We start from the raw sequence: 7882 nt of genomic DNA on the forward strand, positions 1-7882 counted from the left end.
AGGCAGTGGTCTGACCACGACAGGGGTATGATCTCATTACCCCTCAGACCAAGATCACAAGTCCACTGCTCCAAGAGGAATACGAGGTCGAGCATGTGACCCGCTAAATGGGTTGGGCCCCGAATTACCTGGTCAAGCCCATTACCTGGTCAAGCCCATGGCCGTCATGGAAGCCATGAACTCCTGCGCCCCATCAGAGTGTTCACCGAGCGAAGGCAGATTGAAGTCCCCCAGGACCATAAGCCTGGGGAACTCAATTGCTAGCTCGGCTACTGACTCAAGGAGCGAGGGGAGGGCTGCTGCAACACTGTTGGGAGGCAGGTACGTTAGCAGCAGACCCACTTGACCCTTGAGGTCCAACTTCACCAGCAGGGACTCACACCCGACAAGCTCCGGAGCAGGGATCCTACGAGGTGCTAAAGACTCCCGGATAACAATAGCCACACCGCCACCCCTTCCCTGGGCTCTCGGCTGATGAAGCACCTGAAATCCGTCTGGGCACATCTCTACGAGGGGAACTCCTCCCTCCATGCCCAGCCAGGTTTCAGTAATACATGCCAGATCTGCCCTCTCGTCTAAAATTAAGTCCCGGACGAGGGGAGCCTTGTGAACAACAGACCTGGCATTTAGCGACAACAGCCTGAGACCAGGGTTCTGATTACTCGCGCCATCTGGCCTCGGAGTGGGACTCATAGGGCCGGAAGGAGGGATCTCTGTGACGTAGCGAGCCCTCCTTCCCCGGTAATGGCCAGCCCTAAAGTCCCCACCATATCTGCCCCTCCCTGTTACGACCGTAATGCTCCGACCCACTCCCATGGCCGTAGTCCCCCCAGCCACCCCAGTGACCCCCGCATTCCCCGGCAGGTCCTCCGAATCAGACACGCTCATCCGTTCACTCAAGCAGTCCCCACGTAGTAATTAAAAATACAAAAAATACAACAATAATAGCAGTAAAAAGTGGGCACATTCACTCAACTACATACATATCTCATACATTTCCCATACTAAGATAGAAAAAAAGATAAAAAGAAAAGAGAGGAAAAAAAAGAAAGATTACGAAGCTTATTAAAAATGCGGTTCAGGTAGCTGTGCACCAACCGTGGGATACGGGGTATGCAGATAGTATATCACGTTCTTGGAAGATATAACAATGGAGGTCCAGAGCCTAAAGGTCCAAAGTCTAAAGTTCAGGGAGACCAAGGTGGGTCGTAAGGAGAGGGGAAGTATGTTAAAAACATTAAGTCTCCTCTTATAGATTTTTCCATCTGACGGTAAGGTGGTAATGGTAGTCCGGAACAGTCCCCAAAAGTTCAGTAAGTCGGTCACCCGGTCAGCCGGGTGGGCGCAGTCAGGAGATGTTTCACGACCCAAAGGTTCTGTAGAAAGACAACAAAAAATAACTTATGTTATTTCTCATATACTCAAAATATTTATTGCTCTTGTTGCTTTTGATAAGTAAGCATTTTACATGTAATTACATAATAAGAAACAAACAATGCTGATACAGGGTATTCTGTCATAAGCAAAACATTAAGTCAGGGGTGTCAAACTCAGGGCCAGAGGGCCGGACCCAGCCTGCAGGGTGCTTAGATCTGGCCCGGGGGGACTCCTGGAAACAATGAAGGACCAGCCCACAATGCCTCTGCCAGCAAAAACAGATGACCCTGCTAAGTCCTTGACTTGTGACCGGCCGCAAGTCCTCAACTTACGATTGACAGTCCGGAACAGCCCAGCCGCGCCTGATTGGCTGAGACGCGGCTGGCTGAGCGTGGGCTGCATAAGCATTCCTATTGGGCGCCCTGCTTGACAGCTCTAGTATAAATAGCTGTCAAGTAGGGCGACGTGCTAAATCGCAGTACATAGTTATTGTTGCTGTTCTACCGAATAAAATAGCTGTTCTCTTGCCTCAGCTGCCTCACGCTTCTTCAATTGTTATCAAACTTAACAGACCCCCACAGGCAGGGGCCCCGAGCTCCATTTTAGCTGGCAGAGGGTTGCAGGAGGCCATCACAGCTGAAAGTAGAGCTTGGGAGCCCATTTTCACTGGCAGAGTGCTCAGACCACCACAGGTGCCCCTGATATGAGTGATGTTGAGTTGGCCACACCCACCCCAGCCCTCCAAGGTAAACACAACCTTGATGTGGCCCTCAATGAAATCAAGTTTGGCACTAAATTATGAGAAGTATCAGTGCATACAATATATTGGGGGAGAGGGTTGCCCCCAATAAGGTACTAAATAATAAACATTTCCTTACTCTGAAGCACGGATGCCATTTTATTGGTACTTTTTGCCTTAAGTTTTATTTTGTGGACTGTTTTCCAGAAACATTCTTTAGAAAAATTGCCATATCAGCTTGGAATTCTGAGTCTTGTAGTCCCAATGCATTCGACTTTATCTTTCTATTTCTCTTCTGTTAGTTATCTCACTTTTTCATAAACACTTTTAGATAAAGCATTGTAGATATTTTCATAATTGTGTAGTAGGACATATGATTCTACCTCAGACTGCAAAATTATAGGTAAAAGTTGTGCACCACAGAAATCAATCCTGCTGAGAAATCAGGAGCATTTATTTAATATAATACCTTAAGTACAGATAACCCTCAATCTATAACCACAATTGAGAGGCCAAAATGTCTGTTGCTAAGCAAGAGAGCTATTAAATTTTTCATAGTGAGTACCTGTTACTGTTAAAGTTACATTGTAGACTGGATATCTGGCAAATTACTTATGCTGCACAATACAACTATAGACGTTTCCTTGGTCTTGTGAAGATGGTTGAACTCTCAGTCTACTGGTGGTGTTGTAAGTGCCATCATCATTTCTCACAGATCTTCCCATGATAATATCCTCTGCAAGTATATCTTTATCCGACGTGTGCTTAGAATGCTTTTGCCAAAGAATGACAATGGAATCAGGATAGAATTTATTCACTCTACATGTCAGTGTCTTTACATTTCCGTTTTCAATTTCAAGTTCCTTGGGAGATAGTTGGACAGTTGGTTCAACTATATTGCATTTGAATAAAAATGGAATTTGTTATTGATTTTTCTACATATGTTGTATTTTATTTTGCCTTTCAGCCTCCCGAACAGCATTTGTATTTAACATTCAATTCAAACAACATCTAAAGGAAAAAGAAAAAAACACTATAGATTTTCCAAAGACTATGAAGAAGAAAGAAAAGAAAGAAAGAAAGAAGTCAAGATAGAAAGAGGGAGGGAGGGAGGAAGGAAGGAAAGGCAAAATCAGTGAATGAATCAAAATGAATCAGTGTAGGCATGTGGTAGAAACAATATTATTTTGAAAAGATAGAACAATATGGAGAGACATAATGAATGGCATAGGTATAAATTAGTTTTAGCCATATTACTTTTTTTATTTTCATTCATTTACAAGAATTTTTTGCATGTTATTTTTTTTCTTTTCTGTACTTTGCACATTGTTACTATCCCCAAGGAGAGCAGCACAAGGATATATAGGTATTCTGAGAAGAGACTGCTGACAGAAACGGTGATTTTTTAAAAAGATTCAAGATTTAATGAATTTGTATGCCGCCGAATCCCGAAAAACTCCAGGCGGCTTACATAAAAACAGTTTTTAAAAAATACTATAAAATTTAAAATAAGGAAACAAAGCAAGTTAAAAGAACCCAACATGCACTCAACTTTAGTGGGGCTGGAAGTCAATCAAGGGTCAACAGCCCAGGCCTGCCGGAATAGCCAGGTCTTAGTCAACTTTCGGAAGGCCGAGAGAGTGGGGAGGGTCCAGATTTCTGGGGGTAGCTTGTTCCATAGCATCGTTCCAAAAAGTAGCAGCTAGCAGGAAAAACATCGTAATGAGTATAGTATAGTATTGAAGGACAGAGAGAAGAACAATAATCAGATAAATGAGACTTCAGCCCAGAGCAAGAAAGTGGTTTGTGAAAAGGCTTTGAACAGCCTCCTCTAGCCTAATTCATATGAAAAATGAAATTGGAGGAATGGAAGAAATTCATAATCTGCAAATCTTGTTAATAAAAGTAGCTTTGGGCCTCAAAGTGTTCATTTCTAAATCTAGTGTATGTCAGCCCTGGGAGCCATCTTTTCTGTTGGAGATTCAGTACCTGGGAAAACAGGAGGGGGAATTGCATGGAGAGGTGGAGGATTAACCATAACATTTCTTTCTTTGGGCATTCGACCTGCATCTGGTTGGAAGTGACTGAGGGTTGTCTCCAGTTGGGATGGTGAATTGATTGAACCTGTGGATGCTGGGGATGTATCTTTGACTTTCTTTTGGGTGGGGAAAACCGGATCTCTCAGATTTGGGTTTTCCCAATTGTGCAAATATGACATCTCCAACAAAATGGAACTTTGAGGTTCTCACTGATCACCCAACCTTGTCAACAAGATAGCAGGTAACAAAGGCTCATCATAACTTGTACATCCCTTGCACCTTTCAGCTTAAAGAAAAAATCTTTTTAAACACCTGTAAGACTAAGAACTACCTACATGTGTCTCATTCTTTGGCTAAAGGCAATATCATGGAGGTATGACATAGAAAATATATTTGTTTAATTCATCATAGGCATTGTCTGACTGCAACTAATTAGTTGCTATAATAACAACCGTTATCAAGAAATCTTTATAGTGTTGTTAAATAAAATGAGAAACGTGAACCAGAATGGACAATGTTGACTCTTGGCAATTGCTGGGTGAAATCCTGTTTTTTTGGCAAGCTTTCAGAAGTGGTTTCCCATTGCTTCCTTCCTAGGGCTGAGAGTGACTGGTCCATCTGGCTTTGTGCCTAAAGCAGGACTAGAAGTCACAGTCTCCCAGTTTCTAGCCTGGTGCTTTAACCATTACATCACAGGGATTCTTGAGAATATATAAAATGAAGAAATGGGAAGGGACTTTCTTTTGTTTTCTACCTCCTTAATGCAGTTTAAGAATTCCAAAAGAATAAGTTTGCTCTCTGGAAAGGTATACCTCAAACGTCACTTACCAACTAGATCTAAAATGGTGGCTCCTTCAGCTCTAACAGTGGTAGTAATCACGACACATATATATTTGCCCTCTTCATTAAACTGTATTTGTGGAAGAAAAAGGGAAGCATCTCCATTTTTTAATTGAATTGTATCCAGTCTTGAACCATTTCTATTTGAAGAATGTTTTCCAGCAACAACTGAATAAAGTTTTTCTACTTTATTCCCTTCAGATGTCTCCAAATACCAGATGAATATTGTTTTTTTATATCCAGTTCTGGGGGAGGGTAGTCAGAGATTTTACACTGAAGTGTCACATTTGTACCCAAGATTGCTGTCTTCTGAGCTGGCATGCTTACTTTCAAGGCTTCTTCACAAAAATGAAAAAAATGGATTGCAGATTATTATGATTAATTGTACCTTCTTCTTCCCTTCTTCCCTTCCCTCCCAGTTCTCACATTTCATAAAGAGTATTGCAAAATAGCAGTGGTGGAATGGCAAGAGACAAAGCAATTAGAGATCATAAAGACTAAGTGGAATATTGACTACTTTTGGAGTAAGCCAGAACTTGGCAAGAGTTACACAATCCAGATGACACAATTGTGACTGCATAATTACAAGTAAATTACTACAAGGGATAGTTTTTCCTTAGCTAATTACAGTTCAGTTGTGGTCCAGCTAGAATATTTCAATAAGATGTCAATTGCCATCGTGCAATAGAGACACAGAAACTCCAATCTGGAGCACCCAGTTCAGGCTTCATAGAATGTCTGAACACAGCCCCTGTGTTCAGAGTCAGAGGCCCAGATGGAGCAATTTATAAATTTAAACCAATAATCAGCAGTTTGTAACATTTTGTTTGCAGCCTGTAAATCTTATAATACTCATTTGACTAATCTTTTCCCCTTGTAAAACGTACATCTGTAAATTAATTTCACTATGATGAACGAATGTGTTTTTGTCAGATTAGATTTAGATTTAGATGAGCATAACCACTGAGGTTGTAAATCATGGTTTACAGTTCAGGGTACACCAGGTTATTGACAGTTTAAACAAGGAGTTAATATAAATAACAGCTCAATAGTAATAGCGAGTTGCGGTCTTTTCAAATTCATACACAGATCCAGAGCGCGGAGTTTAACGAGTAAGACGGGTCGTTCCTGTGCGGAACGAGTTACGGACTTTACTTTTGCTCCAGTCATTTTGCAAAATGCGTCTGTGTCGTCGAGGGCGCTCGTCGGAGGAGCGAGGGCAGGTGGCTGTCCCCTGCAGAGACCGATCTCCGACTTAAAGTTGTGTCCACCTGCCTTGCGCGGTCGGTCCCGTTCCTCCTCAAAGGAGCCCCCAGGCCCCCTCCAAGTCACAACATTTCTCACACTCGACAACTTCTATTGCATTTGCCCTTGAGGGCCCCCCGCTTCGCCGCCACTTAAAACAGCAGCAAGAACCTTTGCCATCCTCGCCCTGCCACCTGCGTCCCTGCCACCTTGAATGTATAGCAGTAGTGTGTGTGTGTGTGTGTGTGTGTGTGTGTGTGTGTGTGTGTGTGTGTGAGAGAGAGAGAGAGAGAGAGAGAGAGAGAGAGAGAGAGAGAGAGAGAGAGAGAGAGAGAGAGACTACTGTATATCAAGCTGTATAGCAGGCGCGGGACTGCTTTTGTGCTTTGTTTTTGTTTCCTTACCTGCATTCCCAGGAGCAGAGCTGAGACACGCCCAGAGGCTAAAGAAAAAATAAAGTCTTTGAACGGATCTTGATTCCTGGAAATTTATGAGGACATATTGAGGCAGTTTTCTCAGCCGGAGACCAAATCGAGTCGCCATCGCCCCCTTTCCTTTTGATTTCTCAATCTGGACCAGAGTTTTCAGATAATTGCGCTTTAAAGAGTAGGCAGAATCCACCCTACGCAGCTCTTCAGATCTCTTGCTTGGACGATCACATCTCTCTTTCCCTCACCTGCGAGGCAGGACAATGATCTTTGTCCCGGAATCTTTCATTGTCACTTCTGGTCTTCCAATGATTTTCAGTTGCTGAGAAACTGGGAAAGAAAATAGTTACCTGGTGAATTACCTTGAAGCGTCTGGACTCTGAAGATAGCATACTGATAGTAAAGGAGGACCAACAGTAAACACCCGGGCTATGGAAGTCTTTTACTTCTCCTTTAAGTGGAAGACTGGAACAGAGACTCCTACTGAATTTTTTTTAAAACCCCAAAACTTGCATTTAATTAGATTAGAAAACATTTAATATACTGAAATTTTCTGTCAGTGAAAACAAGTAATCACTACCTCCAGAAGTTGTGGAGATTTTTAAGAAGAGCTTGAATGGCCATTTGTCTAGAATGGTATCTCCTGCTGAAGCAGGGGGTTGGACTAGAAGGCCTCCAAGATCCCATACTCTGTTATTCTATGATCTACATTCTATGTTTTATTGGGTCAGAATAGATTTGTCTTTAAAAAAAAAAGGCAGAGGCTAACCTTCAAAGCTCAAAATCTACCCTCTCCATAATTCCTGCTAAAGTGCCTGAATGTAATCGATTTAGACACTGTAATCAGTAGCAGCATTCAACATCAGAAGTACAATAGTAATTGCCATCTTGTGAATGAATCTGTTAGAAGCTCATTTGCAGATTCTACCTTGACATTATTTTGCAAGTAGGTCAAAATAAAACTTTTTCGTAGAACCTTTAAGGTGGAGCCTAACAATTCATGGTGGATTACAAGCAAATCAAAACAAAATGTGACAAAAGTACAGACAGAAAATGTTTCAATAAAACACCGATTGCTAAGTTTGACCAGGCAACCAGCTCTTAATTTACCACAGCTCAACTCCAATCAAGATATAGAAACATGTCAGCAACTATCAAAAAAACTGGAAGGGATCTGAGCTAAATTTCAAGTGTTGTTGCAAAGTCTGAATATT

The 7882-nt window shown here is 42.2% G+C and overlaps 1 long non-coding RNA gene across 1 annotated transcript; it reads right to left on the reverse strand.

Moving 5' to 3' along the window:
- Window positions 1–2234: 2234 nt before the first annotated feature.
- LOC148049594 (uncharacterized) lies at window positions 2235–7006 on the reverse strand. The gene is made up of 3 exons (XR_015696881.1): window positions 6645–7006; window positions 4984–5333; window positions 2235–3008 (listed from the first exon to the last, which is right to left on the reverse strand). It is a non-coding gene; the product is annotated as an uncharacterized LOC148049594 (long non-coding RNA).
- Window positions 7007–7882: the final 876 nt, after the last annotated feature.

Source organism: Thamnophis sirtalis, unplaced genomic scaffold (assembly GCF_051295495.1).
Source record: "Thamnophis sirtalis isolate CommonGarterSnake01/CBP01778 unplaced genomic scaffold, rThaSir2_p1.2 scaffold_1, whole genome shotgun sequence".
Classification (NCBI taxonomy): Eukaryota; Metazoa; Chordata; class Lepidosauria; order Squamata; family Natricidae; genus Thamnophis; species Thamnophis sirtalis.